Here is a 26,212-nt window from a genome sequence, read left to right as displayed (position 1 = left end):
TCATTCTTCTGCAAAATAATGAAGCAAATATTAATGAAGTAGAACTGTCACGTTTATATCATTTCTTATGCAAAAAACATTTACTCAAAAATCTGTGGAAGAAATACACTATTTGGGGGGGAACCTATGTGCCTGCCTTGGACGATGTCTTCCATCAGGCCACTCCAATGGAAACAGGACTTAGATGTTTTTTAGAGAAACGTGATAACAGACTTAGTTGCAGGGAAGTTGATAATTTAGGAAAACAGGCCAACTTTATAATGGTTTCCTAACCCTGGTCTCGAATGAAATAGTTCAAATACAATCTGTTTGGATTTTTAATTATCGCAAGAGGGTCTGGCTTCTGGTTGCCAAGTTTTCTGAAAGGAAGATTAATACCTGGAGGCCCCTGAAGTAAATATAGTAGACACTATGTGGGAGGGCTGAAGGAGAGACATGTGAGTTACTTAAGAACTTGCATAACAACAATGCTGGGCAAACAGCACTTTTGAGAAATGGACTCAATTCAGACTTCTGGTTTCCTATCAAATGATCTCTCTTGTTCTTTGCCTCAGCCGTCCCAGATTTAATATTACCAGATATTCTCACCCTAAGGCAAACCCTTTTGCCACGTTGCCTACACCACGTAACACTGGGTGTCTCAAACCAGGAAGCTTATTGAGCACAGAGTTAAACGCAGGCCATTACTCATCCTGGGATCATCCTTTTCTCTCTTCCCTTACCATGTGGCTGAGCAGTACAGCTCATCTTAGTAACATCAGGAGGTGGAAGAAGATCAAATGTTTGTACATGGTTTGTTTCAGTTCTGTGCTTTCTGTTAAGAAGTTGAATTTTAAAATAGTAGTGATCTAAGGCACCGTGGCTTATACTTGACTAAATCACCAAATCAACTGTCTCGTTGGTTTTTGCCTTTCTCCTTACTCGTCCCTGAAAACACAGGTTTTGAAGCCAGGGACTTGGGCTAAAACCTTGACCTTGTGACTCGTTGGCTAACCTCTGAGTTTCCTTAGATTCCATATCATTAATATGAGGATACGAATAACAACACTGTTGACTGCTTTGGGAATTAAATCATACTTGGTAGTATGTCTCCGCGTAGTGATTAGTAGACATTAGGCAACTGTATTTTCTCTTCCTCCCTTGAGAAAAAATTTTTTTCCTCCAAAGAAAGAAAAACAATCTAAGCAAAGGTATTTTGTATTATCTTGACTATTTTTGAAATACCAATGTTGGTTATTTTACCCTGTTTATAAATGAGGTTAGCTCCCTATGACTGGTTCCCCAAACAGCAGTGTTGGCCCCCATTTCTTGCCTTCTTCTCCAGTCCAGGCAAACCTCCTGATGCCTGCTCCCCTGCTCCTGCTTCTCTTCCTCTATGCTTTTGTTCATATCATTTACTTGCCAGAATGACCATCTCCTTTTATAGTAACCCATCAAACATATTCGCTTTTACAGGTCCAGCTCAGGTTCCACCTCTTCCATGAAGACGTCTTTAATGTCTCCAAGTTACATTTCCATTTCTTATGCTCCTACAGAGGAAAAGAGTAGGACTGAACTCTGTCCCTCATTTGGGTTCATTTGCCACAGTTCTGCTAGAATTTGAGTGGCATGACCTCCTTCCTTCAGCCGCACAGAAACCACTGGGCCCAAAAACCACCAGGCCCGTGACTTAAAATTCCATGTCTTTGTCCCCATAATCCAGTTTACCTGAAAAACTCTTCAAGAATTCAGTGACACCTTCTCTGTGAGTGCCTTTTAACTCTCCCCAGCAGCATGCTTCTCCTGTGTTTTCACTGTCCTATGAGACTTTGATTATAGCTCTGCTACAGCATTTGCCTCATTATCATGTGACATTTTATCTGACTGTACATGTCTCTAAGACTGTAATGTAAGCCCTTCATAGGCAGGGGCAGTGTCTCAGTCTTCTTTTTATCCCTGGGGCTTGGATCTTAGAATGTATTTCGTCAGTGTGGAGTAAATTATTTATCTGTCAGCATTCTCTAATTGTGCTATGTATTCAACTCATCTCTCTGACAGCTCCTTGAATCCTAGATTTTCATAATCACGATAGAACCTAGCACTTGATGGCATATAGTAGGTGTTCAGTAAACATTTGGTGTATTATCAATTACTGCCATCCAGTGCTGGGTGTGCATACAAGGTAATCAAGATTACTTGTTAGTCTTTATTCGAGGTACACAGGACAGGAGACTTGAGAGGGGACTTTTCATCTTTGGTTACATTATCTCTTGTCCCTTGGCCCACAGGAGCTAGCGGCACTGAGGGGCCTGGTTGGGGATGGCTTGGGCCCTGACTCATTTCCAGGTTCATTCATTCACATGTCCTGGCTGGGTGACTCAAAGACTGAAACTGGCAACCAGTGTGCTGACATTATGACTTCTCCACGTGGCTTGGGTTCCTCACAGCTTGGTGATCTCAGTGTGGTCCAACTTATGCGGTGGCTCAGGGCTCTAAGCATAAGCATTCTAACAAGCGAGAGAAGCTTACATGACCTTTTATGATCCTGTCTTAGATGTCACACACCGTCACCTCCCTTGTCCACTGTTGACAGCTCATGGAAGCAGGGTACTGAAGTGCTATTGAGACTATTGAAGCAGACACACCCTGCACAGATTCCAGGCGGTGGGGCATAGACTCCACCTGTCAATCAGAGGAGTATCATAGGATTTTGAGTCTTTGTTTTGAAATCACCACATTCTCATTTACAGAAACACATTAACACATCAAGTTGACCGTGGAAAGTCTCTGAACATAAAGAAATATCCATAACCAGACCACTGAAGACATAATTATTGAGCATCTCTGCTCCTTGCCCAGTCCTGTATCATCTCTAGTTAACCATAGTTTTCTCAAATGAGACTCATGGAAAAATACAAACCTTAGAGAAGGTAGAGAAAATTAGAACTTAGGGGCCATTTAGTTTAACCTTTGACCTAATGCAGAGCCCTGACTACACTATACTGTGATCAACCAAATTCCCCTTGAATAGGTAACTTATTTATGAAAAGGACTATTATATTTGTTCACAACTCAAATACTATAATTGTTTTTCATTACACTGAGTCGAAAGCTACTATTTATTTTAATCTTTGGTCCTAATTTTGCCTATTGTAGCAATGCAGAATAAATATAATCCTCTATTATGTAATTGTTTGTTCTTTTTTTAACGGTTAAAGAAAGTGAATATATTTATTGTGAGTTTTCACCTTCAGAACTTCAAAGTTTCAGTCAAAAACCTGAATTTCAGCACCTTTGTGTTCCTAACTGCCTGCTTTTGGGGACTCTGTGGTTGGTCCCTGTTCTTTTTAAAATGTAGTTCCCAAACTAAACTAAATATTCCACGCTTGAGTTGGTTAGTTAGCGATCAATTACAGCTGAAGAGTTCCTTCATTCTGGACAACATATTTCTATTTAAGACTACCCAATATTACATTTGCTATTTAAATCAGTCATAGTGTACAACTGGCTCAGCATTACTCATGCTAGACAGCCTTGCCTAGTGATTGACTGTGAGGCCACAGAGTCAGATGGGTAAGTTTCAAATCTTGGTTCCATTATTTCTACCAATATGACCTTAGAGGAAACACTCTGTGACTCAGTTTCCTCTTCTGTAAAATGAGGATGAGAATAGTATTGCTGCGAGCATAAGAAATGTCACTCCCTATAAATTATTTAACACCATGTTTGGAACAAAATCTATAGTCAATAAATATTACCTATTTTATTCAACTAAATCCAATTCACACAAATTGCTATTAAATCAGTCTACTCTCTTTCCGTATCACCTGAACTTGTACAATGTTTTGAACATGAAGTACATGCTTTCAGATTATCCTTGTATATTCCATTGTGTGATCTTGGACATCAAACTTACTGATACGTATTCTTATTCTGTGGTTTACTACCCTCAGCATTTCTCCTGTTTGTGTCATCTGCTAAGTTGTTTGATGTGCTTTCTCTGTCTTTATCAAAGCCACTGAAAAATATTGAATATGGTGGAACATAGGCCACTGGAAACCATCTCTCTTTCTCCTCCCACAACCCCCTTCCCCACTACTCCTCACCCTCTGAGTTAAACTTCTGGAGTGTTCTGTCCAACCCCAATACCCTCACCAAATGGCCTGGCCTCCGACCTGCATTACTCCTTCCAGTTCTGAAAACCCTGGACTCTGAACAGGCGCTCAAAAAAGAACTAAGCTAACATTGTGATCATGGAAACACATGGTATGGAAATGGTATGGAAACACAAAGGAAACAAGTATTAATTTGGTCTTCAGGAATCAGAGAAGACTTCTCAGAGGTGGTGATATTTGAGCTGGGCCTGAGAGTCAGTAGCATTATTACTAATGGTGGTGGTGTTTATAAAGACAATAATGCAGTAATTCCAGACCAGAGGGAAAGCCCGGGTTATGACTCTGAGGGAGTAAATGTTTGTTGCTTATATTTAGAAAACTTAGCATTTGGTGATGAGAGAGAGAGTGAGAGAGAGAGAGAGAGAGAGAGAGAGAGAGAGAGAGAGAGGGCAAGAGAGAGATTGAGAGAGACTATGTGAAAAGAGGGTGGAAGAGAAGTGAAAGAGGTGAGCAATAATGCTGGAAAAGCAGAACTCAATTTTTGAGGGCTTTGAAGTCTTTGTTAAACAGCTAGCCCTTGTCCAATAGGAAGAATGGAACCATCAAAAGTTTTCAAAAGTATAGCTGTGAAATAATTAGATTTTTGTTTTAGAATGATAACGCTAGACAAGAATGGATAGGGGACTGAACCAGGGCAGTGGCAGAGGGAAAGGAGATGATGGAATTGACTGATAGAAGAGAACTTTGGAGGTTGTACCAATAGGACGAGGGGGCTGATGGAAATGAGGAAGGGGATGTGGGCAGGAAGGAATGGGGGCTAACTTCAGGGCATTGAGCTCCGTGAGGATGGATGAAGATGAGGATACCACTGGCTATGATGGAGAATAGTGCTGGGGAAGACAAGCTTCAGTCCTATTCCCTCGTGAGTTTTGACAGCAAAGTGTAGTGGGCAGATAGAAATGCAGTCAGGACTCAGAATGGGGAAGATGTACTCTATCACTGCGTTTCATAGTTACTGGCCTGGGACTGAATGGCCTGTAAAGGCAGCATTCTGGAACCCATACTTGTTTACCTGGCTTGCTCACTCTTGGCAGCAGAATCTTAACTGCAGTTAGCGGGAAAGGTCTGCCTTATGCAGGTGTCTTCACCTCTAAAAGTACCTACAGGGGTCCTTCTTCATTATGAAACTGGTGAGAACCTTCAGTCAGATGTGGGGAGGAAAATTATTGATTTTCCTCCTGGTCCTATTGGTCTTAGTCTGTAGTCCATGTTCTTTTTGTCCCATATCAGAAGATGCTGCCCATAAATGTGTTGGTTAATTGTTCAAATGTCAGTTTTAGAACACAGCTATTTTTTAGATATTCAGAGGTTCTTTATTTCATGATTTTTACTCAGTATATGCTCTCAGTTATTACTTAATCCTGGAATTGCATCTTTTCCCATATGACTGGTCTGCTCCCCCCACCTTCAACTTGACTACTTTCTCTTTATTTTGCCCTTGAGTGCTCTCTATTCAGTTCCAAAGGGAGGAAGAAAGTCAGAAGAACTGAGGAATGTGGGGTAGAGAATTAAGTATTCCCTTTTTTTTTTCCATAGGCAGATTATCTTCCCAATTTGTCCACATTGGAAATGGTTAGCCCCACCTGCCCGATTGTTGCACACTATATATAATGCTTTCTGCATAATTGTATTAAAATATTCCCCTCTCTGGTACTTCTGGAGTTTCACCGTCTTGTTGGCTCCCCTCGGAGTGTGTTAGTTAAAGCCATGAATGTATATGAGATATCCTGGAGAGGAAGTATAGAGCCAGCAGAGAGAGACCTGATAGAATCCTGGTAAATGACAAACATAAGGAAGAAAAGAACTGGCAGGTGAGAGGATGAAGGAATATACGACATTCTATTCTGATACTCGGGGATCATCAATTCTGCTCCTTTTTTTTTTCTTCCTAAAATTCTCATAAACCATTTAATAATCTGTTCTAGAATCCTGCTAGAGATTGCTGTTAAGCTCACTGATCTATTGTTTTTGGAATTCCTGGGACATTTGCCCATCTCAGCCCTGGCACATCTCCCAGGCTCTGTTATCCCTCAGTGAATACACAAAGAAGCTCTGGGTTCACTGCTGCAGGTTCTTGGGCAGTTCTATGCACATTCATCCATTCCCTGAGGCTTGTGTCCATTTAAAGGGCTGGGTGCTCCAACACCTACCATCTTTTTGCCTCTCTTCCTCTGAAATCTAAATTCTCAATGTTCTTATTTATTTTCAAATATATCTCAACTCTATGCTATGAAACAGGAAATATTAGGGGAAAATGAGAACTTCTACAGCTTTATGGGGGGAAAAACATAAAAAGATACATAACACAAAAATTATTTTATCTACCTATGTTAAATTTAACACTCCAACATTGATTGATTTTACAGAGAATGGAGTCCTTCTTTGAATCTTATTTTTCTTATGTCCTTTTAGAACATTATTCTATTAAATTACTGATTTCTATGGCCCCTCTTCATACTTAAAGTCTCACCTGGATTTTACCTCTGCTGTAATTCCTTCTCAGGTCACAACCCTAGGCTGTTTAAGATTAGGTCGAAATGCATATACTAGAAATCCATCAAAACAGTGCTTCAGTTATCTGGACATTTATATTTCTCACAAATGAAAGACGTCCAGTGGCAAGTAAGGACTTTTGTGGTGGTTCAAGAGTTGTCAGGGACACAGGGACCTTCTCTCTTACTTAGTGATTGTGCTTAGGGTTTGGTTTCATAGCCCACGATGGCTGCTTCAGTGACAGCCTTAACATTTGCATGACAGCCAGCAGAAAGGAGCAAAGCCAGGCAATCTTTCCCTTTAAAGAGACATTCTAGATGTCCTCATGCAATACAGTAGTTCTTCTCACATCACATGGCCACATAGCTGCAAGAGATGCTGGGGTATGTAGTCTTTTAACTGAATAGCACTATAACGAGGCTTTGTTTTAAGAAAGAATAAATGTCTTCTGTAAATTAAAAGTCTAGGCTTTGTTTAAAAAAGAAAAGGAGAGTGGATTTCTGGCAGGTAACCAGTCATCTTTGCCTCATTGTCTTTCTTGAATTCATATTATACTTATAAAATATCTTGATATTTATTAGTTTTATTTCTGATTGATTAATTTTAAACAGGCTTGCTCTCTTTGACTCGAGTGTAATTTTTTTTACACTCTTATATTTCTTTCTATACAATGCCCAGCTTCATAATTGCTTTTTGGCTCATCACAGGACGGTTTTGGAAATGTCAGTCTCAACTTTTCTCAGCATAGTTCATCAGTCTTCCAAAGGAGACAGGGACGTTGGAGGTGGGTGAGATCACTTGATCTTTATATTAAGTTATTCATGGTTCGCTGTCTCCGAAAGGTAAGGGATTTCTATTTGGATTTGGTAAACACAGGAGGACAAGTTCTTAGAGAACAGTAATTTTTAAAATCTTACTTATAGGTTTTACTATATCTTCCATGAACTCTAGACCATTCCTACATGACAAAATGTGCTAGATCCCCCCACCCCTTTCAAATAAAATTGCTATATGTAATGGCCCTACCTGGCATCCTACTATTTTCTCCTTCTTCTTTGGCTGTTTTGTCTTGGACACTATTAGGGCTCACCTTCCTCTACCTCCTCATCATTCTGTTAGAAGTCACAGTTCCTAGGTTCTCTTGTCTCCTCACTCTTTTCTAGGAGATGACATCTGCACAACCACCCATAGGCAGACTGTTCAGACATGTATTCTCCAGTGCAAACATCTCTAAGTTCTAAACTGAGTACTCATCTTCCTTCCTGGCATCTTCTGTTGAATGTCCCAAAGTCATCTATAATTTAACAAGCCCCAAATTAAACTCATGCTCTGCAGTCCTTCATTTCTCTCTAACTCAAGATCTTCAGATTTTGTCTATTTAATAATTGCCACCACCATCCAGCTGGTTATAGAATCTAGACATCGAGCAACTATCTTTTACACTTTCTTTTTCCTGCCTCCACATATCCAGCCCATCCTATGTTCTTTTGATTTTACCACCTAAATACACACTTAAATCCAGTAACTTCTATCTTTTCAGTACCATCTTATCTCAAGTGACCTTTCACCTACTCTGCCACATCCTAATTTGTCTCTCCCACTTGCCCTCATCCTACTCATTATCTATATAATGTCCAGAGCAATGTTTTCAAAAAGCAGAACAAAACACATCATTCTTTTGTTTAAAATACTTCAAACCTTCCTCACTTTCTCTTGGGATAGAGGCAGAGTTCCAGAGTATTACCTACAAGGCTCCATTTGGTGTAGCCATAGCTAAGACTCAAACTCATCCCAAACTGTCATATACTGTTTAGCACAGGCCCCCTTTGGACACTTCATGCTCCATCTTGCCCTCTCACCACAAGACCTTTGCACATGCTAATCTCTCTCCCCTCCCTTTCTCACCCATGTAACATAGATCACATCTTCATCATCAGATTGCTGCTCAGTCATCATTATTTACAGGCATGCTTCTGAAATTTGCAACCAGGTCAACTCCTCGTCTTACACATGGTACCTCTCTTCTTCGTAACACTTGTTTTAGGAATTCCTGATCAATGGCAGTCTCCACCATAAGACTACAAGCTCCATAAGTTCAGGATCATATTTGTTTTCACCGTTGTGTCTCCAGCTGTCAGAATAGCTCCTGGCACATAGGTGACATTCAATAACTATTTGTTGATTGAATAGATGGCTATGATAAGTCAGTTAGGACGGATACTCTTTTTGGATGGTACGCATGAGATTAAAGCTAATCTCCTAAAGCTGATGGGGCAGCATTGGCAGTGTGTGTTGGGGCTTTGTGTGTACCTGTGAGCACTTGTGTTGTGGCTGCTTCTACTTGTCCACAGACAGTTGATGGTCATCCGAGCTGATGGCCAAACTGGGAAGCTTTTTGTGCCCTTTCTGTGTTCTGTAACTGCTTCTGTTTCTGTCCCTTTTTACTCCCTACTCTCAAACTCCTCCCATTCTATTAAAACAGGAAAGCATCGGGCACCAGACAGTATTTACACTTATTTTCATCATGAGCCTCTGCTTTCTGTGCCATTTTCTACCCTAGGTGTTGATTCTTTATGTTCTCACCTTCAGGTCTTCTCATTTTTAGTATCTGTCGTCTTCTAGTAAAACAGGTATGGGTCTGAGAGTGGTCATTTCTCACTTCCTTGCCTTCCCGTTTTTTAAGCTTTGTTTTAGGAGGGCACTGGGATTGTGCTGGTCTACAGCTGCTGGAAAACACATTTTCGATGCCTGTGGAGGGTGAGAAGGACTGGTCCTGTTTTAGCTGACTTCTCCTAGGACTCAGGGTTTCAGAGATGTTGAAAATGGTTTGTGCAGGACTTTTCCTGCACAAGAAAACTTGTTAAAGAAGGAGAGAGTTGACTGAAATCTAGTGCATGCCCTGCTTGCCAAGCCATGTGCCCTATATGAGAATGCCTCCCCACCGGGGAAGGGGTGTATTTTTCTAATTTGTACAAAGTCACCAGCAGAGATAGAAGCAATGCTGTAGACTCTGTCCTGTTCTGCCGTGGAGCTTCCAGTAAGGCTTCCCACCATGCCCTCTCAGCTAGCCTTGTCCTCTCTGCCTTTCTCAAACCTCCTGCTTCTTTCCCTCAGCTCCTATGCTGTCCTTTCTCTCATAATTCCCAAATTCATATTTTATATTCATATTCTCTACTAATTCTGACATGTTATTATATTTTTCTTTTTATAAATTTGCCTTTAAGTTTTGTAGAGTTATACATAGACAAGTTCAAGAGTCAAGTGGTTCTCCAAGGCTTCTTATGAGAAATTGCAGGCCTTCACCTGTGACACCTCACTGTTTCCTGCTCCTCATTCAAATGTACACGTATATTCAGTGTACATGTACTGAGCATCTCCTATGTGCCATGCGCTGCTCCAGATGCTTGTGATATGTTAGTATATAAAACCGACAAAATCCCTGCCCACGTGGGACGTCTATCAGAGTAGGGAGGTATGCGCAAAAAACAACACCTGTAATAAATAAGTAAATTATATAGTATGCACAATCCTGGTAGGAACTCTGGTGCAAAAACAGATCAAGTGGAGGGGAATCCTGAGCGTGGCAAGGAGGTGCAGATAGAATTCCAAGACAAGCCTCATTGAGAAAGACCTGAGAGAGTGAGTTAAGCTGTGCAGATCTCTAGGCAAAGTGTGGTCCAGGCACACCAGACAGCCAGAACAATGAAGCAGGTGATGATGCCTGGTGTGCACAAGGGAACCTCGGACGCCAGTGTGGCTGGAACAGAGTCAGCAAAAGATAGAGGAAGAGATGAGAACAGGTAGGTAAGGGAGAAGTCATGTAGAGCATTGTAAGTAAGGACAGTGACTTAGGACTCTTGTCGCAGTTTCTTTTGTTATTTAGTATATATTAGACAATAATAATGTTAGCTTTACTTTTAGATTTTAAGTGATAATTTCCTTCCCATTTTAGATGACAGGTTTTAACTAATTTACCTACTAATGCCCACTATCAACACACGTTTCACCTCCTCCCCACCTTTTTTTCTTTAATTAAAGTTTATTGGGGTGACAATTGTTAGTAAAGTTACATAGGTTTCAGATGTACAATTCTGTAATACATCATCTCTATATATATATCATTGTGTGTTCACCGCCCAGAGTCAGTTCTCCTTCCATCACCATATATTTGATCCCTTTTACCCTCATCTACTACTCCCCACCCCCCTTACCCTTTGGTAGCCACTAAACTATTGTCTGCATCTATGAGTTTTTGTTTCTTCATTTATTTGTCTTGTTCCTTTGTTGTTTTCAGTTTTATATACCACATATCAGTGAAATCATATGGTTCTCTACTTTTTCTGTCTGATTTATTTCGCTTACCATTATAATCTCAAGATCCATCCATGTTGTCACATATGGTACTATTTCATCTTTTCTTACGGCTGAATAGTATTCCATTGTGTATATATACCACAACTTCTTTATCCATTCATCTATCAAAGAACACTATGGTTGTTCCCATGTCTTGGCCACCATAAAAAAAGCTGCAATGAACATTGGATCACATATGTCTTTATGGATAAATGTTTTCAGATTTTTTTGGTAGATACCCAGGAGAAGGATTGCTGGGTCATATGGTAATTCTCTTCTTAATTTTTTGAGGAACCTCCACGCTGCCTTCCATAGCGGCTGCACCGGTCTGCCTTCCCACCAACAGTGTATGAGGCTTCCTTTTTCTCCACAGCCTCTCCAACACTTGTAACTATTTGTCTTGTTGATGATAGCCATTCTGACTTGTGTGAGGTGGTATCTCATTGTGGTTTTTATTTGCATTTCTCTGATGATTAGTGATGTTGAGCATTTTTTTACGTCTATTAGCCATTTGTATGTCCTCTGGAGAAATGTCTCTTCAGGTCCGCTGCCCATTTTTTAATTGGATTGTTTGCTTTTTTGTTGTTGAGTTGTATGAGTTCCTTATGTATTTTGGATATTAGCTCCTTATCGGAGGTGTTCTTTGCAAAAATCTCCCATTCGGTTGGTTGCCTCTTTATTTTATCGATGGTTTCTTGTGTTGTGCAGAAGCTTTTAAGTTTCATATAGTCCCACTCGTTTATTTTAGCTTTTACTTCCCTTGCCTTTGGAGTCAAATTCATAAAATGCTCTTTGAACCCAAGGTCCACAAGTGTAGTACCTATGTTTTCTTCTGTGCAGTTTATTGTTTTAGGTCTTATGTTTAGGTCTTTGATCCATTTTCGGTTAATTTTGGTACATGGTGACTGATAGCAGTCCATTTTCTTATGCACGTGGCTTTCCATTTCTCCCAGCACCATTTATTGAAGAGGCTGTTTTTTCTCCATTGTATGTTTTTGGCTTCTTTGTCAAAAATTATCTGTCCATATGTATGTGGGTTTATTTCTGGGTTCTCAATTCTATTCCATTGGTCTGTGTGTCTGTTTTTCTGCCAGTACCATACCGTTTTTCTAATATAGTTATATTGTAATTTTATTTAGATCAATATCAATGATTCCATTATTATAACCTTGTAAATGCTATTCACAGTTCATTTGTGTAGTATACTTTATCATTTTATTTCTGTGGTCTTTTTCTTACTTCAGTGGTTTTCAATGTATGGTTCCTAGACCCTGAGGGTCCCCAAAATCCTTTCAGGGGGTCCACACGTATGCTTTCACAAGAATACTAAGACATTATTTATATTTTCACTATGTTGACATTTACACATTAATGGTGTGAAAGCAACAGTGGCAAAACTTCTGGTTATTTTTAGTGCAAATCAAAGCAGTGGCACCAAACTTTTTAAAAGTAATTGTGTGATTCTTCACTGCAAGACATTCTCAGTAGGAAAACAAAACAAAAACAACCAAAGCAAAACACAACACAAAGCCAGTTTCATGTAAAATGGCATTGATGAATCAGTAAAAATTGTATTAAACCTCAACTTGAGTATGTATCCTTTTAGTATTATGTAGGATGAAGTAAGAGGTACACGTAAGAGGCAACTCTGTTGCCTACTAAAGTTCTGTGGTTGCTTCCAGAAAACCCACTTTGCAATTGAGTTATAAACTGAACAAGCTACTTGTTTCATGAAGCAACCTCTTTACTTGAAACAAATGACAAAGAAGCACTTTCCTTGGGTATTTGGGACACGTTTTCTTGAAACTGAACACAGTGAGCCTGCCACTTCAAGGAAACCAACTGATAGTATTTATTGCCTGTGGTAAGACATGAGTTTTCAAGTGAAATCAGAAGTTTGCCAAACTTGAGTCTGCCACCATGAGCTTTAGATCAACCCAATACTGAAAGACTTTTCTGATGAGACTGGTGGTGATGTGAATAAGTGTGATTATTTGCTATTTTATAAATAAAATATTTTAGCTTTTAAAAGGTCTGCATAACTCAACCAATATTTTCCAAATGATCAATGTATGATATTACAAAATTATACAGAATGCAAGATTCATTAAAGTACAAGTTTGACCAATGAATTTTAATGTAAGAGAATATGAGAAGTTTATTGATATGGTTTCAGATTTCAACTTACTTTTTAAGTACTCTTGATGGTGAGTTTTAGTATAGTATCAAAGAAGAATATACAGTTATCTAAAAATTACAAAAGATTCCCCTCTTTTCCATTCACACGTCAGTGTGGAACCTGATTTTCTTCATGTACTTCAACCAAAACAACATATCAGAACACATTGAGTGCAGAAGCAGATATGAGAATCCAGCAGTCTTTTATTCAACCAGACATTCAAGAGATCTGCAAAAAAACAAAACAAAAACAAAACAAAAAAAACACACAGTAAAACAGTGATATTCTCACTAAATTTTATTTAGTTTTGGAAAATGGATTATTTGTTCCTAAAATATGTTATTTATATTAACAAGTTGTGGGTTTATTATTTTAAAATACATCATTAAAACTTAAAATTAGTACTTTAAATATTAAAGTATTTGAAATGTACATATTAAAAGATTTGGGGGGTAATCAGTAAATTTTATGAGTGTATAGAGGTTCTGGGCACAAGAAAAATGTGGTCACCACTGTTGTGCAGGACAACACACAACATGGCTGTCCCCTCTTCTCAGACTTGCAGCCCTCTCTCTCCACACCCTGAGAATTCTGTGTAACACATGTGGGCTCTCTTTTGATGTCGCTCAAAGGAAGGGGTACTTTAGGGTCCTTTAGGCATAAGAGGAACTTATTGATTATTAAACAACCTGAAAATGGTTTGTATATTGGGCAGAATAATAACCCAAGTTCACATCCCTCTAGGAAACCACAGTTCTAGGTGTTCCAGATGGCTTTATAGAAATCAAACACCCAGAACACAGGTGTCTGTTGTCTCCACAGCTAAAGCAAAGCAGGAATTTGAACCAATTTGCCAGAAACTTTTTTTTTGTTACTTTAATTATCCTTAAATTTCTTTCCTTCTGTAGTACATGATAATTTAGAAACAATTTTCTTGTCAGCTTGTTTTCCTTATTTATTTATTTATTTATTCAAATTCTTGAGTGATGAGAAGGGGAAGTGGTGTACATGTTATGGAAAGTTTTGCTCTACAATAAGTTCTGCTATAATTTTGAGTTTTTAGTTAAAATATCGATTTTCTTTTGGAAATTGGAATATATATGTGGGATACACTGACCATAAAATTGTGGTGAAACCATTCTGTGAAGCTCTAATTTCAACCACTTGATAAAAAGCAACTTGTCAAATGAAGACCAAGTTTTGTGATGGGCACATTTTCCTTCATGTTTTACTAGAGAATTAAATTGTCTTGTGACAATGGCTGTCTATTCTTACCTATGGTATGCAGTGCTGTTGATGGTGATATTATAGGCAGAGAATCTGAATACAAATCCTGTCCTATCTTTTTTCCCCCAATGCAGTAGTAACCCCAATGGGGCATGATTTTATTTATTTTTTATTTCCCAACTACAGTTGACATTCAATATTATATTAGTTTGAGGAGTACAGTATAATGGTTAGACATTTATATAACTTAGGAAGTGATCTGCCTGGTAAGTCTAGTACCCACCTGGCCCCATACATACATTGTTACAATATTATTGACTATATTCCCTGTGCTGTACTTTACATCCCCAGGACTATTTTGCAACTGCCAAGTTGTACTTCTTAATCCCTTCCTCTTTTTAACCCAGGCCCCCAACAACCCTTCTACCTGGCAACCATCAGTTTGTTCTCTGTCCCTATGAGGTTGTTTGTTTTATTTATTTTGTTTCTCAGATTCTACATGTAAGTGAAATCATATGGTATTTGTCTTTCTCTGTCTGACTTTATTTCACTTATTACTGTTTAGGTCCATCTATGTTGTCGAAAATGGCAAGATTTCATTCTTTATTATGGCTGAGTAATATTTCATTGTATATATATACAACCTCTTTTTTATTCAATTGTCTGTTGATGGGCACTTAGGTTACTTTCATATCTTGGCTATTGTTAATAGTTCTGCAATGAACATAGTAGTGCATATATCTGTTCAAATTTGTGTTTTGGATTTCTTCAGATAAATACCCTGAAGTGGGATTGTTGGGTCATAAGGTAATTTTATTTTTAACTTTTGGAGGAGCCTCCATACCATTTTCCATAATGGCTGCACCAATTTGCAATCCCATAAACAGTACACAAGGGTATCCTTTTATCCACATCTGCACCAACACTTATTGTTTGTTGATTTATTAATGGTAGCCATTCTGACAGGTGATATCTCATTGTGGTTTTAATTTGCATTTCTCTGATGATTAGTGATGTTGAGCATCTTTTCACGTATCTGTTGGCTATCTGTATGTCCTTTTTGGAAAAATGTCTATTCAGGCCATTTTTAAATCAGACATTTTTTTGTTTTGTTTTCATGGTAAGTTATATGAGTGTTTTATAAATTCTGGATATTGACCATTTATTGGATGTATAATTGGCCAATATCTTCTTTTTATTTTCTTTTCCAGGATGTTTCTTTCCTTTTCTTTTTTTAATTTTATTTTTTTTTTTAATTTCAGGTGTACAAAACAATGTAATAGACATTTATCATTTATGTACTTCACAAAGTTTTCAACCCCCCCACTACCCCTCTGACATCACACACAGCCATTACATTTCCACTGTCTCTATCCCTAATGCTGTACTCCGCTTCTTGTGACTATACATATATATATAATATACATATATATATATACACACACGCACATATATACATATATATATACATTTATATATATATATATATATAAAATTTTATATATATATAAAATCATAGTTGACATTCATTATTGTTTAGCTTCAGCTTCAGGTGTACAGAGCAGTGATCAGGCATCCACACCATCCCTGAAGTGGTCTCCCTAATAAGACAAGTGTCCATCGGATACCCTACAAAATCTTTATTGATTATATTCCCCAAGCTGACTTTCTTACCCCGTGGCCATCTTGTGGTCACCGATTGTGCTTCCTAATCCCCTCACCTTCTCCCTCATCCCCACCCCCCCCATCTAGCAACCCTCAGTTTTTCCTCTATATCTCTGAGGTTGTTTCTGATTAGTCCATTCACTTATTCTCTTCTTTAGATTCCACATATAAGTGAGATCATATGGTATTTGTCTTTCTCTGTCTGACTTATTTCACTGAACATAATGGTCTCTAGGTCCATCCATATTGTTGTAAATGGTAAGATTTCATTTCCTTTATGGCGGCATAATACTCCATTGTATAAATGTACCACAGTTTCTTAATCCAGTCGTCTACCGATGGGCATTTCGGTTGTTTCCATGTATTGGCTATTGTGTATAGTGCTGCAATAAACATAGAGGTGCATACATTTTTTCAAATTAGAGTTTTGGATTTCTCTGGATTGATACCTAGGAGTGGAATTGCCATGTCATAAGGTAGTTCCATTTTCAGTTTTTTGAGATATCTCCATAATGATTTCCATAGTGGCTGCACCAATCTGCAATCCCACCAACAGTGCACAAGGGTTCCCTTTTCTCCACATCCTCACCAGCACTTGTTGTTTGTTGATTTATTGATGATAGCCATTCTGACTGGGGTTGAAGAGGTATCTCATGGTGGTTTTCATTTGCATTTTGCTAATGATTAGTGAGGTTGAACATTTTTTCATGTGTCTGTTTGCCATCTGTATGTCCTCTTTAGAAAAATGTCTCTTCATGTCCTCTGCCCATTTTTTAATTGGGTTGTTTGTTCTTTTGGAGTTGAGTGAGTTTTTTGAAGTGGAGAAAGTGGTAACCTTGCCTTGTTCCCGATCTTAAGGAGAATGGTTTTTGGATATTAACCCCTTATCGGATATATCATTGACAAATATATTCTCCCATTCAGTAGGATCCCTTTTTGTTTATTAATGGTTTCCTTTGCTGTTAAAAAGCTTTTTAGTTTGACATAATCCCACATGTTTATTTTTTCTTTTACTTTCCTTGCTTGAGGGGATATATCAGTAAAGATCTTACTCCAGGTAATGTCTGTAAACTTTCTTCCTATATTTTCTTCTAGGAGTTTTATAGTTTCAGGTCTTACATTTAAGTCCTTAATCCATTTTGAATTTATTCTTGTATCTGGTGTAAGGAAGTGGTTCAGCTTCATTTTTTTGCATGTGTCTGTCCAGGTTTCCCAGCACCACTTATTGAATAGACTATCTTTACCCCACTGTAAATTCTTGCTTCCAGTATTGTAGATTAAATGACCATATAAGAATGGATTTATTTCTGGCTTCTCTATTCTGTTCCATTGATCTATATGTGTGTTTTTATGCCAGTACCATGCTGTTTTGATTACTGTAGCCTTGTAGTATAACTTGATGTCAGGTATCGTTATACCTCCCACTTTGTTCTTATTTCTCAAGATTGCTAAGGCTATCGGGGTCTTTTATAGTTCTATATAAATTTTAGGATTATATGTTCTATTTTTGTGAAAAATGTCCTTGGTAGTTTGATAGGAATTGTGCTGAATCTGTATATTGCCTTAGGCAGTATGGACATTTTAATGATATTAATTCTTCCTATCCATGAGCATGGTATGTGTTTCCATCTATTTGTATCTTCTTTAATTTTTCTCATCAGTGTCTTGTAATTTTCTGAGTACGTATCTTTTACTTCTTTGGTTAAATTTATTCCTAGGTATTTTATAGTCTTTGAAGCAATTGTAAATGAGACTGTTTTCTTAATTTCTCCTTCTGATATTTTATTATTGGTATATACAAATGCAACTGATTTCTGAATATTAATTTTGTACCATGCTACTTTACTAAATTCATTTATTCTAATAGTTTTTTGGTGGAGTGTTTGAGGTTCTCTCTATATAGTATCATGTCATCTGCATATAATGACAATTTTACTTCCTCCTTACCAATTTGGATGCCTTTTATTTCTTTCTCTTGTCTGATTGCTGTGGCTAGAACTTTCAGAACTATGTTGAATAGAAGTGGAGAAAGTGGTAACCTTGCCTTGTTCCTGATCTTAAGGAGAATGGTTTTAGCTTTTCCCCATTGAGTATGATGTTAGCTGTAGGTTTATCTTAATGGCCTTTATTATGTTGAAATATGGTCCTTCTATTCCCATTTTCTTAAGAGTTTTTATCATACATTGCTGCTGGATTTTGTCAAATGCTTTTTCTGCATCTATTGATATGATCCTATGATTTTTATTTTTTATTTTGTTAATGTGGTGTATCCCATTAATTGATATATGGATGTTGAACCAACCTTGCATAACAGGAATGAATCCCACTTAATCATGGTATATGATCTTTTTAACGTATTGCTGAATTCTGTTTGCTAATGTTTTGTTGAGGATTTTGCATCTATTTTCATTAGGGATATCAGCCTATAGTTTTCTTTTTGTAATGTCTTTGTCTGATTTTTGGATCTGGGTGATAATGACCTCATAAAAAGTGTTTGGGAGCCTTCCCTCCTTCTGGATTTTTTGGAATAGTTTGAGGAGAATAGGTGATAATTCTTTTTTGAATTTTTTGTAAAATTCACCTGTAAAGCCATCTGGTCCAGGGCTTTTGTTTGTTGAGAGCTTGTTGATTACTGTTTCAATTTGCTGGTAGTAATCAGTCTATTCAGGTTTTCCGTTTCTACTTGAGTTAACGTTGGAAGGTTGTATGCTTCTAGAAAATTGTCCATTTCTTCCAATTTGTTGGCATATAGTTGCTCATAGTAATTTCTTAAATTATTTTGTATTTCTGTGGTGTTGTTGTCACTTCTCCTCTTTTATTTCTGATTTTATTAATTTGGGTCCTCTCTTTTTTTTTTTTTTTTTGATGACTCTGGCTAAACGTTTGTCGATTTTGTTTATCTTCTCTAAAAACCAGTTCTTGGATTCATTGATCTTTTGTATTATTATTAATTTTTTTTGTCTCTAGTTCATTTATTTCCGCTCTGATCTTTATTATCTTCTTTGTACTCCCTTTGGGCTTGTTTTGCTGTTCTCTTTCCAGATCCCTTAAGTGTAAGGCTAAACTGTTAATTTGTGATTTTTCTTGTTTCTTTAGGTAGGCCTGCATTGCCATGAATTTCTTAGGATTGCTGTCACTGCATCCCAGAGATTTTGGGTCGTTGTGTTTTCATTTTTGTTTGTCTTGAGATATCTTTTGATTTGGCCAATATCTTCTTGCATTCAATAGGTTGTCTATTTTTTTCTTTTTTTTCTTTTTGATGGTTTCCTTTATTGTGCAAAATTTTTTTAGTTTGATGTAGCCCCATTTGTTTATTTGTTTGCCTTGCACAGGAGACATATACAAAAAAAATATTATGGAGAGCAATATCAAAGAGTTTACTGCCTACATTTTCTTCTAGGAGTTTTGAGTCTTACATTTAAGACTTTGCTAATTTTGAGTTTATTTTTGTATATAGTGTAAGAAAGTGGCCTAGTTTCATTTTTCACATACATATGTCCAGTTTTCCCAACACCATTTATGAGGAGACTATGTGTACCCTTTGTACATTCTTGCCTCTTTTTTCATATATTAATTGACCATATAGGCATGGGTTTATTCCTGTACTCTCTACTGTTTTCCATTAATATGTATCTGTTTTTATGCCAATACCATTCTAGTTTGGTTACTATAGCCATGTAGTGTATTTTGATATCAGGTACCTCCAGCTTCGTTCTTTTTACTCAAGATTGCTTTGGCTATTCAGTGTCTTAGTGTTTCCATACATATTTTAGGATTATTTTTTCTAGTTTTGTATAAAAACACCGTTGGTACTTTAATAGGGATTGCACTGAATCTATAGATTGCTTTGGGTAGTATAGACATTTTAACAATGTTAATTCTTCCTATCCATGAGCACAGTATATGCTTCCATTTATTTGTATATTCTGCAATTTCTTTTTTCAATGTCTTATAATTTTCAAGGTACAGGTCTTTTATTTTCTTGGTTAAATTTATCCCTGGATATTTTATTTCATTATTTTTTGATGCAATTGTAAATGGGATTGTTTTCTTCATTTCTCTTTCTGATAGCTCATTATTGGAGTCTAAAAATGCAAGCAATTTCTGAATAATAATTTTGTATCCTGATACTTTACTGAATTTATCAGTTCTAATTGTTTTTTGGTGGAATCTCTAGGGATCTCTATAGTATCATGTCATCTACAATTTTTACTTCTTCCTTTACAATTTTGATGCCTTTTATTTCTTGTTTGATTGCTGTGGCTAGGACTTCCACTACTATATTGAATAAAGATGGTGCAAACGGACATCCTTGTCTTGTTCCTATTTATAAGGAAAACACTTTTAGCTTTTCATCCTTAAGTATGATGTTAGCTGTGATTTTGTCATATATGGCCTTTATTATACTGATGTATGTTCCCTCTGTCCCCATTTTGCTGAGAGTTTTTATCATACTGCAGTGGTGGGTTTTGTCAAATGCTTTTTCTGCATCTATTGAGATAATCATATGATTTTGTCTTTCATTCTGTTTATGTGGTGTATCATGTTAAGTGATTTGCAGATATTGAATCAACCTTGCATCCCAGGAATAAATCCCACTTAGTCACGATTTTTAATCTTTTTTAATAGATTGCTTACTTTGGTTTGCTAATATTTTATTGAGGACCTTTGTATCTATGTTTATCAGGGATATTGGCCTATAATATTCTTTTTCCATAATGTCTTTGTCTGGTTGTGGAATTGTGGCAATTCTAGCCTCATAAAATGAGCTCAGGAGACTTCTCTTCAATTTTTTGGAATAGTTTGAGAAGGATAGGTGATGATTATTTATTGAAATGTTTTGTAAAATTCCCCTGTGAAGCCATCTGGTTCAGGTTTTTTGTTTGTTAGGAAATTTTTGATTACTGATTCGATTTTGTTAGTAGTTATTGGTCTGTTCAGATTTTCTGTTTTTTCATGATTGAGTCCTGGAAGAGTGTCTGTTTCTAAAAATTTACCCATCTCTTCCAAGTTGTTCAATTGGTTAGCATGTAATTGTTCATAGCATTTTCTTATAATCCTTTTTATTTCTGCACTGTCAGTTGTCGCTTCCCTTTAATATCTGATTTTATTTATTTGGGTCCTCTTTTTTTCTTGTTTAGTCTGGTTAAAGATTTATCAATTTTGTTTATCTTTTCAAAGAAGCGCTTCTTTGTTTCAGTGATCTTTTATACTTTTTAGGCTCTATTTTCTTTATTTATGTTCTGATCTTTATTATTTTCTTCTACTACCTTTTGGCCTTGTTTATTCTTTTTCTAGTTAATTTTGATGTGAGGTTCATTATTTATTTAAGATTGTTTTTTGTTTATTTCTTGAGCTGGGCCTGTATTGCTGTGAATTTCCTTCTTAGAACTGATTTGGCTGTGTCCCATAGATTTGGGGTTGTTATATTTTCATTTAATTTGTCTTTTGATTTCTTCCTAGATCTCATTGTTAACACATTCATTGTTTAGTATCATGTTATGTAGCCTCCATGTGTTTGTTTTTCAGTTTTCTATTGTGATTGATTTCTAGTTTTATACCATTGTGATCAGATAAGATACTTAATATGATTTCAGTTTTCTTCAATTTATTGAGACTTGTTTTGTGGCCTGTCATGTGGTCTAGTCTAGAAGATATTCTATATGCACTTGAAAAGAATATATATTCTACTGCTTTGGGGTGAAATGCCCTAAACATATCAATTTAGTTCATCTGGTATAATGTGTCATTTAAGGCCACTTTTTCCATGCTGATTTTCTGTTTGGATGATCTATGTCAATGGAGTGTCAAATCCCCTATTATCACTGTATTATTGTTGACCTCTCCCTTTATGTTTGTCAATATTTGCTTTATATATTTACATGCTCCTGTGTTGCATGCATACGTGTTTACAGGGGTTATATCCTCTTGTTAGGTTGATTCCTTTATAGTTATGAAATGTACGTCTTTGTCTCTTATTACAGCCTTTGTTTTAAAGACTGTTTTTTATCATATAAGCATTGCTACCATAGCATTTTTTTTCATTTCCATTTGCATGAAATATCTTTTTTCATCCCTTTGCTTTCAGTCTGTATGTGTCTTTCGATCTGAAGTGTGTCTCTTCTAGGCATCATGAGTATGATTCTTGTCTTCTTATCCATTCAGCTTGATTGAAACATTTAATCCATTTACATTTTGAGTGATTATTGATAGGTATGTGGTTATTGCCATTTTATTATTCATATTTATGTTCTATTTTTTCCTTTCTTTTTCTTAAGAAGTCCGTTTAGCATTTCTTATAATACTGATTTGCTGGTGATAAACTTCTTTAGCTTTTTGTTGTGAGGGAAGCTCTGTATCTCTTGTTCAATTTTAAATGGTAGTCTAGCTGGGTAAAGTAGTTTTGGTTGTAGGACCTTGCTTTATATCAATTTGAATATTTTGTGCCAGTCCCTCTGGTCTACAAAGTTTCTGTTGAGAAATCAGCCAATAATTTTATAGGAGATCCTTTGTAGGTAACTAACTGCATTTCTCTGGCTGCTTTTAAGATTCTCTCTTTGTCTTTAACCTTTGGCATTTTAATTATGATGTGTCTGGGTGTGGGCCTCTTTGAGTTAATCTTATTTGGGATTCTCTGGACTTCCTGAACTTGTATGTCTATTTCCTTTGACAGGTTAGGGAAATTTTCCATGATTATTTCTTCAAATAGGTTTTCAATCCTTTGCTCTCTTTCTTCTCCTTCTGGTATGCCTATGATGTGAATATTGTTACATTTGATGTTGTCCCAGAGGTCCCTTAAACTATCTAATTTTTTAAAAATTCTTTTTTCTCTTTATTTTTCCATTTGGGTTTGTTTGCACAACCTTGTCTTCCAAATCATGAATCAATCATCTGCTTCATCTAATGTGCTGTTCATTTCATCTATTGAATTCTTCTTTCAGTTATTGTAGTTTTCATTTCTAACTGGTTCTTTTCTTATGGTTTCAATCTCTTTGGGTAAGTTCTCACTGAGTTCATCTGTTCTTTTCCTAAGCTCATTGAGCATCCTCATAAGCATTGTTTTGAACACTGCATCTGGTAGATTCCATATCTCCATTTTGTTTAGTTCTTTTTCTGAAGTTTTGTCCTGTCATTTCATTTGGAACGTGTTTCTTTGTCTCCCCATTTTGGCTCATTCCCTGTATTTGTTTCTAGTATGAGATAGATCTGCTACATCTCCCAGACTTGGCAGAGTCTCCTTATGTATTAAGTGTTCTGTGGGGCCCAGAGCACAGTTTCCCTAATCACCTGAGCCAGATGCTCCAGATGTGTCCCTTGGGTTGTGTGTGCCCTGCTGATGTAGTTGAGCCTTGATTGCTATTTACATGTTAGTGGGTGGGATTGACCCTCAGGCTGACTATGAGAAATGACCATGACTATAGCAGATGATTTGTGTGTGGGCTGCTCACATGGAGCGGGATTCACTTCAGTGAGCCTCTGGTGCCTGCTGAGTCCACCCTTTGGTTGTGTCATTTATGGAACTAATTGGATGGTGCTCTGGTGTGGTCTGAAGCCAGGCCATGGGTATGTTTGTTCTGGGACCTCTTGGGAGGGCTCCACTGCAGGCCAAGTTCAGTTGTTGCCTGTGTCCTACCTGGGGCCACCTTCTAGGAGCTACAAAGTGATCTGTGGTGGGTAGCTGCCTGTGCTGGCCTTGGAGGTGCCTGGTAACCAAGGAGGCCATGCTGTTAACCAAGGCTGGATGCTCTTAGTGCCATGCTTGGAGCTGATTAGCAAAAGATACATGGTACACTAGGCCAGCCACTATTTGTTTGGGATTTATAGCCCTTTGGGAGATTTTATGAAAGTCCACAAGATGGGCTAAGGCAGGCCACTTGTGTGGAAGAGCTGCTGAAAGAGGTTCAGGTTGGTGCATAATTTGGGTGGGATGGAGTCTCAGAGAATCACCAGGATGGGGCTAGCAGTAGCAGCCAAATTAATGTAGACTCAGATATGTCACCTGCCTGTGCCTGTAGCCTGGGTGCAGGGAGGGCTCAACAAAGGAACAATGGTGCCTGCCAGCAATCTGCCTCCAGCCCTTGTCATAAAGCCAGACAATTCAGTGTCTTCCCAGATGTTCGTGGTGCTTTTCAAGCTGTTGTCCCTTAGCTGAAGCTTAAGGAGAGTGTTAGTGAGTGAATGTGTCTATATTCTGGCTCTTTAAGAGGGCACCTGTGTCTACAGCAGCCCTCCATCTCATCTAGATGGAGGACCATCTGATTTTCACAGCCAGATGTTATAGGGACTCCTTTTCCTGGTACTATTTTCTGTGATGAGGAGCCCAGTGTTGGGGTGGGACCTCCTCAGGGGGGGCCTCTGCAGCCGAGATATCCCTCCAGATTCTTAGCTACCACATATGATTGTGTGAGACTCCTACCAGTCTCAGTGTGGCTTCTTCTTTATTCACTTAGTGGTAGGCATTATGTTTGGCTAGTCTTCAGGTGTTCTCAAGAGTGGTTGTTCTATAATTTAGTTGTAATTTTGATGTGATCATGGGAGGAGGTGAGCATAGTGTTTACCTAGTCTCTTATCCTTACCTGAAGTCTCCCAATGGGACGTTTAGAGGTTGCTGGCAGCACACTGTCCATGTGCCAACTTAGATCCCTGATTATTTTATTTGTTCACATGAGGGAGTCATTACTTCGCTCAACACAAATAGATTTAGGTTCTCCATTGCCTAGAAAACAGTACTCAAATTTCTCATTTAGACACGTTTCTACACAATGGTAATCTGGCCCTTCCTTCATTTTCTCTTCCTACTCCCCTCTAATTATCTTAATAAATTTAAAAAAAAATCAAATACCTGTTTCCTTTTTAAAGTTAAAACAAACATTAGGGTAAAATAATCTATTATTTGAAAGTCTTTTGAAGTATTCTAGAAAGGTCTAGATTGTAGGTAAAGTGGTATTTTTTATATGGAAAGAGAAATATTGAAGCTATTTCAATAATTTTTATTATGTGGTTAGATACCATTTTTAAAGGTCACATGCTTTCATTGTGGGAAGTAAGTAACTGAAGGAAATTTTCTGCATTGTTTTAATAATTCAAGGTCCAATAAGACTACAGATGTATTTTCAAATACAAATTGGCAAATTTTTCTTTCTGCAAAATGTTCTTTTTCTAAGGAATTTTAGTGATCCTTATGTTTCTTATAGAAATAATACGTGTAGATCAAACTCTAAGATCAAAAAACAGGGATGATTGCTGTGTAGTTTGCAAATGTTCCATTTTGGGTATGGGACCTGGAGTTTGTTTTTTTATTCCCCCAATGGAGAAGCTCTTCCAGAATATTCCCAAACTTGGCATGGAAGACAAGTTGAGGATCAGGAAAGGTTTGAAGATTGTTGCTATGACCCTGTTGAGCCATAGACATCTGCAGAGGAGTAGAAAGTTAGGTTAAGCAGGACTCAACTCACCAGGAGCTGACTTTGGGTGAAAAAAACACACAAAACAACAACAACAAAACTTCACTGAACATTATCACTTTATAGTAGATAAATTGACTTGAGAAGACTGATTCTGCTTAGACTCAAAGGAAGAAAAGCCCTTTTATAGCTAAGGCAGAGTAAATAAATGACCACACCTCATAAGGGTTTGTGCTCCCTGTTACCAACAAATATTAGCAATATGTGGCTTTCTTTCACTTCACATTCTTCCTATTGACATCCCAAAGGACCCTTTTAGTTTTACTGATTATATTAGGAAGTGAGTCTGCTAGCTGATAATCTATTTTTTAATAACTTAATTCTTTATTGCTTTTGCTATCCTAGTTAGAAAAGAAAAATATTTCTTTATTTTCTGAAAAAGAAGTAAATCATTCTCTCTAGGGGGTATTTATACTGGGCAGGTCAATCTTATTGTGTATTTCAATGTCCTCTTACTCTCCATGGAGAAACAAAGCATTTTCATATGACATCAGCTATTGGGTAATATAACCGGGTGTAAACAGAACAGCAATGGACTCCATGCTGTTTCTTATAATGGGATGGTGTGCACTGATGGTCATAAAGTGCTAACTTTCTTTTCTTTCAATAGAGTTCAGAATCATTCGTGGTTTGCCTTTCATTAAAAACAAAAATTTACTATCAGGAAAAAAAGCCAT

Source organism: Rhinolophus ferrumequinum, chromosome 3 (genome assembly GCF_004115265.2).
Source record: "Rhinolophus ferrumequinum isolate MPI-CBG mRhiFer1 chromosome 3, mRhiFer1_v1.p, whole genome shotgun sequence".
NCBI classification, from domain to species: domain Eukaryota; kingdom Metazoa; phylum Chordata; class Mammalia; order Chiroptera; family Rhinolophidae; genus Rhinolophus; species Rhinolophus ferrumequinum.
The sequence above is the reverse complement of the archived record's forward strand: the minus strand, read 5'-3'. Positions refer to the sequence as shown.